This window comes from Ciconia boyciana, chromosome 10 (assembly GCF_034638445.1).
Source record: "Ciconia boyciana chromosome 10, ASM3463844v1, whole genome shotgun sequence".
Lineage (NCBI taxonomy): Eukaryota > Metazoa > Chordata > Aves > Ciconiiformes > Ciconiidae > Ciconia > Ciconia boyciana.
Window position 1 is genome coordinate 43,371,812 of NC_132943.1, and position 17,784 is coordinate 43,389,595.

The following is a 17,784-nucleotide window of genomic DNA, read 5'->3' on the forward strand; positions in this document are numbered from 1 at the left end:
TGCAAAGCTGTGTGGGGCAGCCCCAGGCAGCAGTGAGTCAGCCTTGAGAAGAGGCTGGCACGGAGATAGGGCAGAGGAGAGGGGGTGACAGGGCTGCTTAGAAACACCAAGGTGGAGGAGGAAGGGGCTTATTAAACTAAAGAGCAGCCACTGCGTGAAAGGACTCAGGCTGAAATCCAGAGGGCTGGTTTTAAGCATGGGCAATGCTATCTGCATGGAAGGCGAAAGCTGTAAAGTTCATGAGAAGGACTGTACAGTGCAGTACATGCAGCAAAGGCTGGAAGAAATGGCCCAGGAAAGATGCAGGACCCAGGACGGCTCTTGCCAGGCTTGCGTCCATGTTAATGGAGCTGTCAGACCACCGAAGACAGAGAGAAAGAGCGTCTGGGCACTAGCAGATAACAAATGCAAAGCAAGCCGTGGTCTACCAGCACAGGTATTCAAGGTCACTGTAGCCCGTCCCACAGGCATGGTGTTAGCATCGGTTACTTACAGGGTGCCCAAAAGGTGAATGCAGCTGCCCTGGTGTGCAGCGGGGCTCCTGTCCCGAGCTGTGCTCGCCCCAGCTCCGCGTGTCAGCCAGTGGCTTTCTCTGAAGCACGGTGTGGTTAACATCACCGGTACACGCCGGAGTGCCTTACTCGATGCCAAGTACTTCTTACCCCGGCGGGACTGTTTGGCGTATAAAAATGTAACTCCCTCTGCATGAGGGCAACACCCTGTAACCCCACGTACTTTAAAGAGTTGGACTATTCTTGCCATAAAAAAGATCAGAGTAGGTTTATTGACTGCAGTGGAGTTAAGCTGGTTTATTCCAAGTGAGAATTTGGCCCCTTGACTTCAATGAAGCTGTGTTGATTAATCCCAGATGGAGACCTGGCCTGGTACAATCCCCTCTGAAAGTCCTGGGAGATTAGTAACACATAGACTGAATCAACGCCATTACTCAGAGCCTGGGTGGTTATCAAAAACCTGCACCTGCCGCCCTGTGAAACGCTGCCGGGATGGGGCCAAGCGGTTGCGGTCACCGACTTTGGGGACCAGGATGTGGTGAGCGAGGGCACATTCTTCAAACGCTGCCTCATGCTAGGGGGGAGATGCCAGCATAGCACGCTTTCCTCTGCAAACATCTGGGAACGTCACCCAGGATGCGAGTCCTGGCTCTGCCAAAACCCAGGCATGGTGACATTGAGCATGCTGGCCAAGGCAACAGGGGAATACTGCTTCTTCACGTTAGGGGCTTTTTGTGGTGCTCTGTAAAGATCCATAAGTGTAAAAATTGAGGATTAAATCCCCCGAGATTCAGGGAGTCTGACCCACCATCTGTTTGCCAATTTTGAAGAGCAAACACAGCTTCATGCAGCAAAGGGAAAACTTTCTTCCCCACTTCCAATGCAAAAAAAACAGGGTCTTTTTTCAGCAGTCACCTCCAAGTCTCTCTCATGGCAGGCAAAGTTTTGCTTCCCAGTGTTATAGGCACAAGTGCCGTACTTCTAGCAGGGAATGAATCCACTGAAAATTAAAATTGTTTGACTTTCACAGCAGTTCCTTTACATATGCACACACATGTGTGCCCGTAGAGAGACGGCGGAGCTGTGCCATGTGTTGCAGTGTGGAGAAACACCAGAATAAACCAATTCAAGGGAAGGTGTTGATGGTTTTTTGGGTTTCAGGTGGTAGAAACACAGAGTGGACAGTACGTAGTCCATCTCCCCAGCACGTTATTCATGCAGAGGCATTATCCCTGGCTATAGGATGCCAATGTCTCTCCCCATAAGGCTGGTTGGAGTTTCCCCTCTATTTGCTTTGAGGTTACATTGTGCAGCTCAAGGTGACAAAAAAAAAGGGCTCGGCGTTGCGTGCAGAGGAGGCACGGCCTCGCCGTCAGGAAGAAAGAAATGCCTAAGCTCGCTGTTCGCTCGCTCCAGCTCTGCCTTCCAAGCGTTTCTGAAGTCAGGCATCTGGAGCGTGATGTAATCTGAAGATTGATCAGCAGCAGCGCACGTACAGCTGTGCACATCTGGCCTACAGGTGTTTCAGCTGCTATTTGTCAGTGACTGTATCGAACATTAAAAAGCACCCCGACTTCGTAAGGCATTCGTACCTGTCCCGCAGATTGTTCACAGAAGCCCATGAAATGCCATTGATTTTATGCAAACTGTCTCTGCTTTTTAGTGGGTGGCCCCAGGTTTTTTGGGTTTTGGTTTTTGGTTTTTTAAAGGAAGGAGTTTAAACCATAGATGCTTTTAAAGCAGGGGGTTTGTTGTTGTTATTAATTCCACTGGCATTAATCCATGTAGTTGAGTCAGTCATAACGGATGGCTGCTATCATCCACTTGCTGATTTACTCTTAGGAGTCGATGTTATTACAGAGTCTTTGTGCTGCACTGATGAAAAAAAGCTGAGGCTGTTCCTCCTTGTGCTCAGCTATGTATGGACACAGCAAGACTTGCTCCCAAAGTACCTAATCTAAACGAGGCAGGGACAGGTAAAGTGGGGAAATGGGTCAGAAAGGTCTCGTCCATGGGGTAGGACCTGCCGGTGCCCAGTCCCAGCCCCGGAGCCAGAGAACGATGCTTCTCGCTTCCCGCAGGGATGCTGCCACTCATGAGGTTTGCAGACTGCAGCTGCATACTTGCTGCACGCAGGAAAAATAAAGAGAGCAGGGAAACTGCTGGCTGAGCAGGCCAGACCGAAAGAGTTCCCTTGGAAAAAGAATAAAGCTGCAGATGTATATATTTGTTTTTAGAGAAGGTGTTTTTCCTCGAATTTGTATTATTTTGGCAGGAACACAGCGGGGAGGAGAAAAGGTTTCCCTTTGTCCAATACTCTTTGCTATTCTAAAATGGGGTGGAGGCAAAAGGGTATTTTTACAGCCTTTTTCATATCTCAGTTGTGTTTATCCCTGCAGAGACGGATAGGGACCAGAGACACATTTCACACTGACTGCCAGCATTGTCAGAACATGCTGCGCACCATGCTGCATGCGGCGCCAGCTGCCCAAAGCCACGGTCTTCACATGTTTCTAAGAGGAAGACAACCATGTTCCTATTGATATTTTCCTCCCAGATAGTCTCAATCAGCCTACAAGAACATGTTTGTCTTAAACACCAATATATTTTACTTTCCAAACAGCTTAGTGCAAATACATGGTCAGTCATCGTAGCCCAGCTGATGGCATAAGTCATTAAGCTGTAACAACAGGTCATGCAGCTGTCTCCTAAAATAAATTAAGCCTTAGCTTGCAAGCTGTATTTGTGCAGGATAAGATTTGCGCATGGCTTTTGCTGTGAGCATCTCAGTAGAAGTATATGGCCCATCCATAACAGCTTTGCCCTCCTTACCTGATTCCTACATAACGTATTTCCATCGCTTTGGCACTGCTTTGGTTGGCCCAGGTGGGTAGCGGGTGTGCATTTCAGGCAGGTAGAACCGAGTGCCTGCCCAGAATTGCTTGTGGTCTGGCAGCTGGAGCCTGTATTGACCTGAGAAGCCCAGAGGCTGGAGGATCGGGGGCTCACAAGGCAGAGGAAGACCTGAAATGACTGTCCTCATCCTCAGTACGAGCCTCACCAGCTTCAGCCACAGTTTAAGGGCACGTATGCATGTGTGCTACCTCTCCTCCCCAGCTCCATATATTTTACTTGAGCTGCCCAAGAAGAACATCTCATTCCCTGCCTTTTTTCCCCCTCCCTGCTCCTTTATTCCACACCTTTCTTGTGCAAAGCCATGCTCATGTGTGCGTGCCTCTGGGGAGAGGAGATGAGCCCAAAGAAACAGCAGTGGGCTTTCTCTGCTGCTCTGTTAGCCGGGAGGGCTGGTGGTGGCCAGCTCCCTCCTGTCCTTCTTTGCCCCCAGCCACTGGCTTTCCCTGGCCACTCGCCCTTTCGTGGGTCAGGAGATGCTGGTGGTGTCCCCCAGTGCTTGTTCTTCTGAGCCACCCACGAGGCAGCTGGGCAGAGCTGAGGACAGAGCTTAGATGGTCCTTTCAGACGTCGAAGCAGCTCTGCTTTTTCCTGCTCCAACTGCTCATTAGCAGCTTCCGCCTTTTGGCAATTTCTAGCCGCGCTTTCAGTGATGTGCTGCCAAGATTTTAACAAGGGGCTCCCACAAACCTACCTCCTCCTCCAGCTGCGACAAACCCCACTGCCCCGCAGAGGCCGATGCTCGGGCTGTGGAGGAGTGCAGGGCTGGGGGAAATGTTCCTTGGGGGGGGCTCCTTCCTGTTTAAAGCTTTTTTGTTTTGTTTTGTTTAATTTTCTGGTGAAGGAGGGACACAGCACCTTGGAGCAAACATTACTAACTGCCTGGAGGTTGCTGTAGAGAGGCAGGACATAACACAGAAACCCTGAGCGTCCCGGCAGCAAAATGCTTCCTTGCAGAGCTCTCACTTCTCCTCCCTGCCGTGAGGCCAGCCCCAGGTGACTGATTTTATCCGGGCTAGAGCAATCAGCCACAAGCCGAAATGCTGAAGAAGTGGCTTTCTCTAGGTGTTTCGGGGCCCCAAAGGGCAAGTTTTTCCATGGGAAGTGGTTGAGCCCACGAGTTTCTGGGGATGACGGAGGCCACCTTGGCTTTCTCACGTTGATGGGCACCGGTGGGCTATGTCGATTCGCATCGGGGCAGAGCTGGCTTCCCAGGGGAGCTCTGAGCTTGCAGGCATCTTACAGGTCCAGGACGGGGCTGCACCAGATGTTCAGGTTCTCTCTTTGGTGGGCATCTCTCTCTTCTCAAGTGGAAAGGAACTGAAGCCCCAAGGAAATCCCAATAGCTCGGTTATCAGGAGCTAAGGAAAAATCGAGATCAGAGCATGCGGAGGTGTTAAACTTGTTTGTGAGGGTCTCAGCCTCCTCTGGTACCAGAGACACCTCTGTTGCTCCAGGTAGTTTAGCCTTGCAGAGGTGTGCCTGAAGCTGGAAGAATGGGAAAGCTCATTTTCCACCTTTAAATCCACACTGGGTGCAAGAAGGTCAGCTGCATGATAGATACCAAAATAGTAAAGTATATGGCACTCAAAAGCAGTCAACTAACTGCTGAGTATTATGTTAATAGACAAGCCCATAGATTATAGATTAATAACAGTTTGAAATGCAGGCCATTCTGATAAACACAGAATGGTTTATCATTCAATGATCCATATCATGCACTTCTAAAGTGTTAGTTTTCTACATTTTGTTAATTTTTTTTTTTTAATTAAAAAAAAAATCTGGTGAAAAGGAAAGAAAAAATAAACAGTGACAAATACATTGCAGCATTGTTGAACTGGACTCAAGCACCGTACAGGTCTGGCAGCTCTTCCAGGCCAGCACGCCCTGACATCTACTCCACAGACAATGTCTATTTAGATGGGTGGCCATGGGCACCAATGAGCCTTTCTTCAGCAGAGTGAGGGGGAAAAAAAGGATTGAAAGCAACATTATTCAGTCTTTTCAATCAATATTGGCTGCTTGCTGACATTACACTTCTTTTTTTTAAAAAAATTGAATCAATCCACTTCTTTCTGCTGTGGGTAGTTATTTAGGAGAGGAGGACTCACCAGTGCCTCAGATTTATTTCAGCGGTGGGTGAGGAACCGTTTTTGGCAGCCAGTCCGATCCCCGGGCTTGTGGGTGTGCTCCGTCCTGCTCTGCTGGCCAGGACGAGGCACGGGCACGAGGCACCAGGGCCACGGGCTCTCCCGTTGGTTTCTTTTCTTGGCATTGCCTCTTTAGGATCTTTCATCGCCGCAATTTTTCCCAGACAATGAGGTGTGAGCAAGCCATCGACCTTTCTTGACGGTGGGCAAGATGGGCTGGGGAGACAGAAACAGTCTCTGAGGGAGGAGAAAAGTCTTAAATCTCCTTTTTCTTATGCCACATCCCCATCAAACAGCTAGTTACGCTCCCGATAACAAACCAGGGAGCCATCAGACGCAGGGAGGATGTTTTCCCTCGGATCAGCCATGGGCAGATAAATCCTCCAAGGTCTGAAAATCCTGGGGTAAATTAGATTAGAGGCTTTCCTCTAGACAGTGAGGGGTACGTTTGGTGATAGCAGGGGGCAGCCCTGTGGCTCAGGAATGAACAACTGTGAGGGATATGTTTTTAAATGGTTTCCCAGCTGTAAGATGCACATAATTGTGGCTTTCCTTCATCTGGGAGACTTCAAGAGCGGATGGTTGATAAAGGTTCATACCAGCAAAGGCAGAAAAACACAAGCCAGGGTATCTGGTTTCAGTCTGTCCGTACCCGCAGCATTAGATCTGATTTTGGCCCTCTCTCCACGCCCCCCCCCATGTACACAGTTATCTGAATTCCTTTCTCCGCTGCTTCCTCCCCTCTGAAGCCTTGCAGGCTGGCCCTGCTGCCTTTTCCGTTGCTTGAGGGACGGCCGCACATTCGGGCTCTCTCCTTTCCCGGCCCATGGAGGGGTCAGTGCCACAGCCACAAAGACTCCCCGGAGGGCAGAAAGCAACCATCAGGATGAAAATTTATTCCCCATCGCCATCTTTTTAGCCTTTTGTGGTGGAAAATGCCCTAAAAATCAAGAGATTTCTGCTATTTTAAGGTGCCATTCCTTTGTGCCTCAGTTTCCCCTTCGTGCCTCACCTCTGCTGCTCGCCTCCAGTTGTGTTCAGAAAGAGGTCCCCCAGCCCCTTGCATTGCAGCTGGGGATCCCCAGGGACTATTGCACAAGCAAGTACGGGCTGGTTTCCCAGGCAGATGCGTAGGCAGCAAGGTAGATGCGCTCAAGGACGCAACCAAAGCGTCGGTGTCCCACCTCACGCTGCCGCCATCTGGTTTGCCCCACCCAGGCACCCTGGGAAATGGCTTTCCGAAATACGGCTCTCCATCCTTCTCAGGGGTTGCCACGCACTTGTGCCACTCCACCCGCGGCTTTTCCCACGCGGGAGTGCACATGCTTACCTGCTCGCAAAGGTCCTGCTGTGGCTAAGCAATACGGTACTTTTCCTAAAAAGTTGCATTTTTGTGCCATCTAAATCACAAAAATGTTTTACATTTCAAATATATGCTACTGTCTATTTTGGCTCTGGGGACAGCTGACAACTCCATAAGATAATTTGAGAATATCCCTTTGGTATGGATCCAGCCAATGCCTGCAGCGAGTATAGCTTTATGTACACTATACGCATAACAGCAGAGCCTTTCTTCCTTTGCCTTTGCTATAAAAATATTTGAGCATATATTAAACCACGCATAAACACAACCACTACATGTGCAGATACAGTTTTCCCATCCTTAAACAGAACAGAGACCCATGTTTCCATAATCACACCTAAAGATTGACGAATTCAGCTGGAATTTTCCACGTGTTTTGATTTGGGTTTTAGCCGTTTTGATACAAGTTATATGCAGAAATTTCAGCATGGGAATTGCAGAATTGAAAAGCCTTTGAAAATTGCTCTGGCGTCACTCTGACATCACCTTCTGACATCCAGTTTTGACTGATAGAGCAAAATTTTCTCTACAAACTCTAGAAACAAGTGGGGCTGCCTTCGCCTACGGAGCAATTGCTCTTGTTTTGGGGTGAAGCAGGCAGAGGGAGGACAGCATCAGGTGAAGAGGATCCTTCGTAGGAGGGCTCAGGGGGTTTGTGGGCATGGCGGGAGAGAGGCCAGGCTGCGTGCACAGCCTGCGCTTGGGCACACCTTAAGTTCAGCTTGCTGCGTGACACCAGGTGCTTCTTCAGGCAGGAGGGAGGCAAGAGGCATCCCACCTCCCAGGGTTAAGGAGCCATGCTGGTTTGCTAAAGTTGGCCAGGCACTCTGCTGGGAACACGTCACCTCATCCAGGTAGCAAATACCTGTTTTGCCTGTGTACGTTGCTGTCCCAGCGTGCTGGTTGTGAGCCCAGGTCCAAGCCAGCTCCTGGCAGCCACCACCTTGCCTTCAACCTAGCACGTCTCTGCTGCTTCACGGTGGCTGCAAGTTTAACGGCGCTGTGATAAAAGCCAAGCCAAAATCACTCCCCATGCTTCCTGCCTTAGGTCTGCTTCATATGGCTCACAGAAACACTCAGTCCGTGCATAGTGGAAAGCGATTTTGGGAGGCTCGGAACTAGGTCAAAACAAACTTAATTTCCTCCAGGTCCAGGTGGGACGCCGCTTTGCATGCCGGGCGATTTGCACGCTGCCTTTCAGCTTTCTACCCGCTGCTGTCCCAGCCTCCAACACACTGTCGCAGGGAAGCCTTCAGCATTTTGGAGCGCCGCTGTTTTCCACTCTCCCTGTGCTCCAAAACAGCTGGACCGTTTTTGCCTAGGCTCCAGAAAACGAAAACAACGACAAGAAAGAGGAATCACCGTTGGGCACGCAAAGTTTTCAGCTCAAGCAGCATGAGTTTCAGAAGGTTATAAGCAGATAAAAGAACATGGGATGCTGGAAGGCAAAGCGTACAAACCTGAGCATGGATATTATGATTGATACTTGCCATATGCTCTTTTAAAGCAGTCGTTCCTAAGGCAGCTGGAAGCGATGGTCCCCAGCTCACCACGCTCAGGAATGAGCAAGGTTAAGGGCTGAATTGGGAGTGCTCGGCAGTGAGCACCTCGTGTAGGGACCCTGCCCATGATGATGACAACCCCCACCAGGTTAGGTGGTTTCTGTGTCCCCAGCAAGAGCCTCCTGGGTGTCTCAGACCTCTGCACATCAAGCTGCCACATAGGTCTTAATGGCAGTCCCATTGGCTGGCAAATCTAGGGTTGAGCTGGGTCACAGGGTGCGGAGAGAGGAGCACGGGATGCTCTCAGGAGCCCGGGTTGCCTGCTGTGGGTCGCATCCACCCCACCGTCCCGGTAGCCAGGCAAGACGGGGCTCTCACGTCCAGAAATAATCCAAATTCAGACTTTCTGGCCTGAGAGTCAAGACGCTGAGATTCATCCTCCCCTCCAGCTTGGCGTTTCCTTATCTAAAAAAGAACAACCCAATTTCTGGAGCTGCTTGCTTTGGCATTTCAATAATTCATGCTAGCCCATGCTGACCTTTTCTCTCCGAAGGCACGGGGGCCGACACGTGCGCCCCCAAGTCACGTTTTGCATTGTTCGTTGTTGTTTTTCCCATCCCCGTCCTTGTGCCTACGGGGCAGGACGCACGCAGCGCTGGTGCGGTGGGCAGGCGTACCGGGGGTATGACATAATGCAATAACCAAACTAGCCGCGTTTATTTATTTTGAAAAATATTAAGGGCAGCTGCTACTTAGCGCTGACTGAAACATTTTATTGATTTTTCTAGAGCAGGAGCGTCCTCCTTTGTGTTGTACCCCACCATTGCTTGAACCCAGTGGTCGGACTATTCCAGAATAACTCACCTACGTCACATTTTCCTCCTCTTTATAAACATATAGAGGGTCTCCAGCCCTGAAGGTACACATCTGGGTAACAACAACCAGAGAGGTCACTGCCTGACATGCGTGTTCTGCTCCGGCGTTATCACCAAGCAGATCGAACTTAACAGGGGACTTCTCCTTCCCCATCCACGCTGTAATGTCCCCGTAACTTCTTACCAGCTATTGTGCAGCACCTAGCACAATAAAGCCTTCATTATCAGCCAGGACTAGTGATAGCCTGAGTAGGCTTTTGTTGTATGTGTCCCTGTATTTATCCCTTCTGGTTATTCTCATATTGGAATGATGAGTTTTGAGATGGTGGCGATGGGGATCTCCAGCTGAGTTTGCTCAGTGCCTTCTCGTGGTCTGGTTTAACACTTGCTTCCTCGGTGTGGGTTTGTTTCCTGGGGAGGAAGATGGCAGAGCTCTTTCGTCGCCTGCGCCCAGCAACGCTGCCTGCTCTGCTTGCGTCCTACCTCTTCACCCCAGGCAGCCCCACTGCTCGCCAGCCCACCTCGCAGCAATGCCGCTCCCCGCTCCAAACCTCCACAGCCTGCAAAAACCCAGCCTTTGAAGTTAACATCCCATTAAAATGAATGTTGTGGGGATGCCTAAAGAGCAGGCGCAGTCTGGGGAGAGACACTTCAAAGGAGGCAAAACACAGTGGCAGGGATGGTGCCAAAGGCAGTGGAGCTGTCGGGACAACACGGACCCATGGGGAAGCTGGCTGGGACCGCTGGGGCAGCCACACGTGGGGTCGGCGAGCAGTGTGCCCACCCGTGTCACTTATAAGAAATTTGTTACTGCAATTCAAACTCCATTCAGCAAGCGTGCTCATTCAGAAACTGCATCCACTTCGGAGGTGCCCGAAGGCAGCATCGTCAGCCCACAGGCAGCGTGCCCCGCACCAACCCACGGAGTGGGGCCAGGGTCTCGGCTTTAACCCATACTGGTTTTTACTTGCCCAAGTTGAAGGGGAAGGGGGGAGGAAACAGTCTATAAACTTCTTGGTGACTGCTGAAATCAGTACCAGCTGGCGCAGGGCAAGCAGCTGGTGTGTGCTGCACCACGCTGACGCTCACACCCCTCATCCCCTCCTCCCTGCCTGACCCCAGCCCCAAACACAAGGCAAGGAGGTGGGCCAACACCTTCCTGACAGGGATTTTGGCTGGCTGAAGCCCATGCAGAGGGAGAGAGGCTGGGCCCCGGGCACAGAACCATTTTTTTACATTCTCATCTTTAAAAGAAGTTGAAAAAGCATCCTTTAAGAAAGAAAAAAAAAAAAGAAAACTGAAATGGTTTTGCTGCATTTCATATTTCATTTGCACTCTTGACCATGTTATGGAAATTATTTCAATCCCTTTGTAACCAAAACCACCCTAATCCTATAGCAAGGAGTTTGGGGACCAGTTGCAAAATTTCCTGCAACCAGGGGTGTGTTCTTGCTGCCACCTTACATCAAGCCTGCAGCTCTTGGCTCTCGTGGTTTCCACGCTGTGCTCTTGGGCTGGGGAATGCTCCTTATGGGGCTGGGGAGTGCTCCTAAAGCAAGGGAAAAATAGAGCAGCAAGCCCTCAGCTCACTGTACAGCGGAAACTGCATTGGGTCTGCGATGTAGCAGTGCATAACAACTATATTCTGTGTTACAAGCTACAGGGTCAGAGAAATGCTTGGAAACTGTGTTCAGCAGAGAGCTTCACCGTATATCATCTCTCAGTCCAGGTACTATAACCATGCACTGTTATAATATAGTATTATGCCCTTCAGCTATACCTTGGAGAGTCACAGTGTGCCTCGTGGGCACCGGTTGATTAAATCCCACACACAGTGTAAGAGAGGAAGGGATGTACTGCAATTTCCCAACCAGGGAAGCTAAGGCACATGCAGAGAGAGCAATTACACAGCAAAACTGTGGGTGAGCTGGGATTAAAACTAAGCTCTGCAAGGTTCTGCTGTCCTACCACACCAGCTTAGTGCCAGGAAGAAATTCTGCCCCCGCCCCGTGAAATCCGCTATGGGCTTTGCTGCTTCTTTTAAGAGTAAGTCCCATAGATCCATACCCCGTCATTCCGCTGCCGTAGGGGAAACCTGCAGCCGTTCCTGCAGGATTGCATTAGGAAACCTCCGTGGGTCCGGCTCGTGGGAGCGGAGCTGAGAAGTGCCACAGGAGTAGCCGCCAGCTGAGTGCCTTGGCAGGCTTCGACGAACGCCTTGCTGAGCCCCTCCGGGATTAAAGGATCATAAACATGAAGCATGACCTTGGGAGGGTCCATTAAAGCACAAAATCATTATGGAAAAGCTCTCTATAATTTAAGAGGGGACGGAGCCAGAAGGGCTCTGGTGACTCATTTTATAGCTCCTGAAGGCAAGCGGGGCAGTGCTTCCCCTTTTGGTGTAGGACGAGCTGGGAGATCAGAGCCAGCCCTGCTGGGGGCCCAGGCACAAGGCGCTGGCTCTCCAGAAACAAGGAGCAGGAGGCGGCAGCCACCGCAAAGGGTCTGGGTAGGAGAGGAGGAAAGACCAGCCCCCCGGTTTTTTGGGGTATTATCCATCTTCCCCAGCCAGGAGCTGATCCTCCCTCCCCCTGCAAGACTCGAACTGTGCAGCGAGCAAGGACCAGGTTTGGGACATGAGGATCACAAGCCAGATTCAGAGTATAATTTCTCCAATATACATAGCGCTTTTTTAAGCAAACTGAGAAGCCACTGAAGTCCCCTCACCTTACAAAGCTCCACATGGGATGCTATCAGGTTTTTAGCACAATACTCCTCTATTCGAGTGGCCTGGAGGAGGGTAACCGAGGAGGAACAGGTCGGGTGCAGACATCACACGTCTCATCACTTCTCTGCCTGCGGTGGACATGTTTCCACACATCCCACCTCCAAAGCACATCCCTCGTGCAACAAGGAGATGCCCACCTCCTTCCGTTACCAATTGCCTGTTTTCAAAATTGCTACTTAGAGCCCAATTTTCAAAAGCAGTCAGCATCCAACCTCCCAACGGTCCAGAGAAGAAGAAGCAGAGGGAGTAGGTCACAGAGGCGGTTTCTCATCTTGTGCACTTCTTTCCTTCTCTCGTGCTGACAGATTGGGTCTGTGAATGAGCAGGTTTTACTCTTTGATGTGGATTTTATATAGAACATGTGGTAAGAACAACCAGCAAAATGTTACACAATGTGAACTGAAACACAAGCACGTGTCAAGATGGGGCCCTTCATGGCCAGGTATCGCAGCTTCCTCTGGGTGACCTCTGTATCTGGTCACAACATCGCTCCATCAGCTGAGACAGGCTGCTTTAATGTGCAGCGGATAATCACAGAAAATAGCAGTGGAAATAGCCTACCAGATCATCTGCTCCTGCCAGGGCTGGTAACCAGGCGTTAGCCAAGCGATGGCTGAACGGCAGCCACATCTGCCCACCATGACCCTGGTCCTGGTGCCCTGTGTGGGATGGGAAAGGATGGGTTAAGCCCGGGAGCACGGGAGGGGACCCGGCAGAGCCATGCCAGAGCCCTGGGGCACAGCAGCGCTGCTGTCCACAGGGTAGACCACGCTCAGCACTCATTCATCTCGCCGTAATGGGGAAGCCAAAACACCCTGTTAGCACTGAGCTGCTGTGAAATTCCCATTTTTCCAGTTGGCCGGAGCCAAAAAAGCTGCTGGAAACCAGAAAGGACCAGTGGAAACGAGATCCCGCACTGCAGCAGCAGCCAGAGCAGGGTGTCTCACCCGGAGTTGAAGACGTCGGCTTGCAAATCACGGGCTTTGCTCTAAGAGCAGCTTTGTGCTGACCTCTCCAGTCCTGGGTGGGATTTAAAAAAATCAGTGGAAATAGATCAGCTCAGTATTGCTTTCTACCCAGTTTCACCTTGTTTTACACGGCAGCTGGGTTCAGAGAAGAGCAGGGCACAGCAATTTGTCACATAGCTGGCAGTGAGCATCCTCCACCGCTTGCTGGAGAGAATAATTTAAAAAAAGAAACAGAGCTTAAAGGTTGCCCTCAGGCTCAAGCAGAAAATCCCTCCATGGTGTCTTCCTCCTCTCTGTATTTCATTTTCCTTTCCTGAGTCCCTCCCCGGCTAGGGCTGCGGCAACGCCAGCATGAGGAAAGGGCCAGCCTGTCATCTGTCAGACGTGCGCATACACAAACCACCGCCACTCGCACGCACCAAGCAGTTAAGCTTTCCTAAGTGGTCCTGGGCAGCCTGTCAAGTCCCGAGCTCGTCTGCTGAATGTGGTTGTAATTAGATAATTAATAACTTTGAGAAGGAAAGGAAAGGAAATAAGCTAAATGGAAGCTTTCCTTAGTGGGAGGAAATAATTATATCTGCTTTTTGATATATGAGCTGAAGTGGCTTTCTGAAGGCAGAAACAGCATCTCGCCTGCAAAGCTGTCCCTCCCCCACGTTGGACGGGATCTCCCATGGGCACCGCTGGGTCACAGAGTTTGTCCCACCAGCCCACAAATGAGCAGCAGCAGGTTGCCGCGGATCAGAGCAAACCCCACAGGTAACAGGGGTCCCCGACGTGTTGCTGCATCTTGTCACATCTCAATAAACGGGGCAGAGGAGAGACAATGCGCAGGGCTGGGTCGCCAGGAACCACGTGGAAAACAGGGGTTTAGCACAACATCCCTCGGGGTTCGAGACGCTGCTGTCAGCATATGGCCTTTTTGATGGATGCATTGCTCCTGCCTATGGATTTATCATTTCACAGTACAATGCAAAAAAAGGCTGTGACATTACCAGGCTCTGAACTCAGGCTATACATCCAAAAGTCAAAGGAATTGTTAAGTTTAGGTTCATTTTTTTTGTTGGTGTTGGATGTGCTTAGGTATTGCATAAATGTGTCACCCCTGGATGGAAAGAAAACGCATTTGTTTCCAGCAGGGTCTGCCTGATTTTGCAGAAGGAGCTTAGAGCTGCTGTGGGTGGGGTTTCTAAAGCCCATCTCAGGTGCCTGAGCATCCGATCTCCCCAATTCACTTGCTTAAGGGGTGGTGAGGGCTGCTACCGGTGCGTTGGAACTCGCCCAGCTGCTGGATTAACCATGTGGCTCCACGCTGCTGGGACCAGGGGCAGGTTTCAAAACGTGGTTGAAAGCAAGGTGGCCGAACCACTGCCTTGATTTGTAGGGGAAAAGAACTTAGGAGACAACATATCTCAGAAAGATGCCCTGTATTTGGTGTATTTATTTTTCTTCTCTCTTTTTTTTTTTTTTCTTCTCCCCAGACTGTCCAGTGTCTGAGACTGAAGTGGAATTGGGATGTATCCAAGTTTGTAGCTTCTGAAACCTTAACAACCTCAAGTAAATTGGTCCAAAAGACCCCTCTTGACCTCCCTCGCTCTGAACTCTTGCGGACCACTTAGACTGAGCAGAAAACAGCACCAAAGCTAACGGTCTGAACCTTTGCAACATCTGTCCCCAAGCGACTGACCAAAGAGAAAAGAGAAGCAACATTCCTGGTTGTTTGTTGTTGTTGGGTTTTGTGTCTGTCTGTCTGTGCGTTTGGTTTTATTTCTACTTTTTTTTTTTCTGAAAAATCTTAATTCAGGAGTACCTTTATGAGAAATCTTTGGGTTCAGATTTTACTTCCCCTTAGCTGTATTCTTTTGGGGGGGGGGTTTTGTCTATTTTTTTAAAATTCAAAACCTGATTTCTTGTACAGTAATGTCAAAACTGGACCAAGGCTCTCAGAAAAAAAAAGAAGAAAAAAGCCCACCATGTCCCCAGCTCCCTGCATGATTTGTTTCAAGTACAGCCTGGATTACAGACTGCCCTCCACACTCTACCGCCTCTTCCTTATTGCTCCGTGATTTGCTACCGCTCACCCCCCCTTTTTTTTTTTTCATTTTCTGTTCCAGTGTATATGTTGCTTATTTGTTTTATTTATTGAGATATTTTTAACGAGCTAAGAGACTGCAATGTCGCTGTGTATACTGCTTCTCTTGCCAATAAAAATAAAGATGTCATGCAGCTACTGGGGGTATGAGATTTACATTCCTGACTGCACAGCTCCGAGCAGAAGCTGAGCCGCTTCCTTGCACCCTGCAATGTTTTGACACTCACGGATTTGGCTAAAATCTGTTTCCCAGGTAGTGGGTGATGGGGTGCGGAAGATATGAGTATCACTAGTCCAGGCTGATGTCTGCCTGCGTGTACCAGGAGTAGCTGGTTATTTCCTTGGCGAAGGAGGTTTGCTCAGGCTGCAGGTGCTGCAGAGGAGGCATGCACCTCTTCAGCACTGTGGTCTCCAACGCCCCGCTCGAGTGGCTTCTGCTCTCAGCAGAGCCCTTTATTAAGCAAAATGCAACACATCTTGGTACGCATTAGACCCACCGGTCTGCACGCTTGCCTTCAGCTAGAGTAAGGACAAGTTGGTCTCCATCACGCTTGCTGGTGGAGACCATGCATGCTAAGGGCAAGCATTTCTCAAAGAGAAGAGGGGCTGCACACCGCTGTGCGAGGTGCTGCACGAACACACAGTGACGGAAAAGCTGCGCCCGTGACCCAGAGAGGCCTTTGCATATTGTGCCCAGAAGAGATGCATAACCCACAAAAGCCAGTTGCGCTACAGAAATGGTCACCCAGAGTCGCTGATCTGCTTCTCCTTCCTACTTACCTTCCACCCTGCGAGCAGACACTGGTGGGCTTTGCTAGTGCTCACTAACCTTCCTCCACTGCCTTGCAGAGCCCCATCAGACCCTTGGTCATATTCATGCTGAAGCCAGGTTTCAATTTCCAGGTCATAAATAATGTGTTTAAAAAATAACTCATTCTGAAAAAAAATTTTAAAAAAATCCTTTAAAGAACAACCATGGTGGATCTGGACACGTGGGGCTAAATTATCCCAAATGACTTTTTGTTCTCACACCCTTTCCCTGCTGGATTAACAACAACGCTGGTTAGCTTGAGAGCATCTGGGCTGAAACACCGAGGTGACAGAGAGAGATTGATTAAAGGGCAGGTCTCTGGCAAAGGCAGTTGGGGAGCCTCAGTGTTCGTTGTTGGGATTATCAACTCGGCTTTGCAAAGCAAGAGGCAAAGCAGGTCTTTGTAAGAAAGAGCTGCTCAGAAATTGGCAGGGAGTGATGTATTGGGGGGGGGGAGAAAAGATGGTGAAGGATAATCAACTCTGGGGAAAAAAACAACCACCACTGTGGTGTCTAGAGCCATTAAAAAATAAATCATGTCATTCCATCTAAACCAGCTTCAGAGAAAAACATTTTAACATGCCAAATCAAGAACATACATGTGTGTATCAGATGCATTAATTGCCTGATAGGTTTCAGAGCTTGAATGTCAAATGTTTATTTTAAAACAAGCGCAGTTGCATAGAATAAAATACATCACATCCATTAGAAGCTCTTGCTTTCTTAAAAGTAAATGACATCCCAGTCTGGGCTTTTGGTACCAGCAGAGCCAAAAATACCATTTAAGAAGGTGAATTTAACAGATGTCATGCGATGCAGCATGTCATGCAGCAAACGGAATTATTTTTTTTTCCCAGGATATGTGTGTTTGTGTGTTAGTTTCTGCAATTTTGTGAATCTTTAACGACGCTCCAGATTGTGCCCAACTGATTTCACCACAAGGAGTGACATTTTTCCAAGCACGGGCACCCAAATCCAACTTCAGCTTTATTAATGGCTTGCCAGAAGAGCCTGTTGTGCTGCTCCACTCTCCCAGGACACGACCAGGACCAGGAGGAGATGGTCAGACCTACCCGAGCCACAGGTCAGATGTGTGCAGCCGCAGCAGTGCCACCGGAGCTGCCATGTGCCTTCCTTAATGCTACAAAGGGTCAGGGCTGCTGAACCCCATGCTCCAACACCATACATTTAAGGACCTGTCACGGTAGATCAAAGCATTTGATCTCTCTCTGCAAAGTGCACTAGCAACTACTAGTGAAAATAAATGTTCACACAAGCACCCGTTGGTACCTCTTCCATGAATTCTGGGGGTTAGCCAAGGCTCCTGCGGGTGAATGGCCTTGGAGAGGTGAATTTGGAGCCCAGAGATTTAATACAACATTTTTTTTCAGGCAGAAAAAGTAGTAATTGTAAAAGCTGGTCAGGCCAGTCAGAAAACAGCCATGCCACGGGGCTCGGATGAGTGGTTTCAGTTCCTGAGGGGAGAACTGAGACTATCAAACGCTCCAAAAAGTCCTGACAATTTGAGAGCTGTAAACTCTCCGGATAACAGATTTTTAACAGAAAACACATTTGAATTGACGAATAGAGAGACATGCGTTTCAATCAGCTGCTGAAAAGGCTTTTCATCTTGTATGAGTTCATCTTGCATGAGCTGCAGCCCGTAGCCAGCAACGGGGGTCAGTTAGGAAGAAGCTGAAGTAAAGGTAAAACCCAGACCCTAAAACTGCAGCCGCGTTGTCATGCGCAGGACAGAACGTAGATATATTTACTCTTCTTCTTCATACATAGGAGGTTTTTTTTCAATAGC

General features: G+C 49.5%; 1 protein-coding gene across 1 annotated transcript in view; it reads left to right on the forward strand.

The window, feature by feature from the left end:
- TWIST2 (twist family bHLH transcription factor 2) overlaps positions 1–15,294 on the forward strand; it is a 38,081-nt gene extending 22,787 nt beyond the window's left edge. The window contains exon 2 of the mRNA XM_072875023.1: positions 14,553–15,294. The gene's annotated coding sequence lies outside the window, so the exon portion shown is untranslated. The remainder of the gene's footprint in view (positions 1–14,552) is intronic.
- Positions 15,295–17,784: the final 2,490 nt, after the last annotated feature.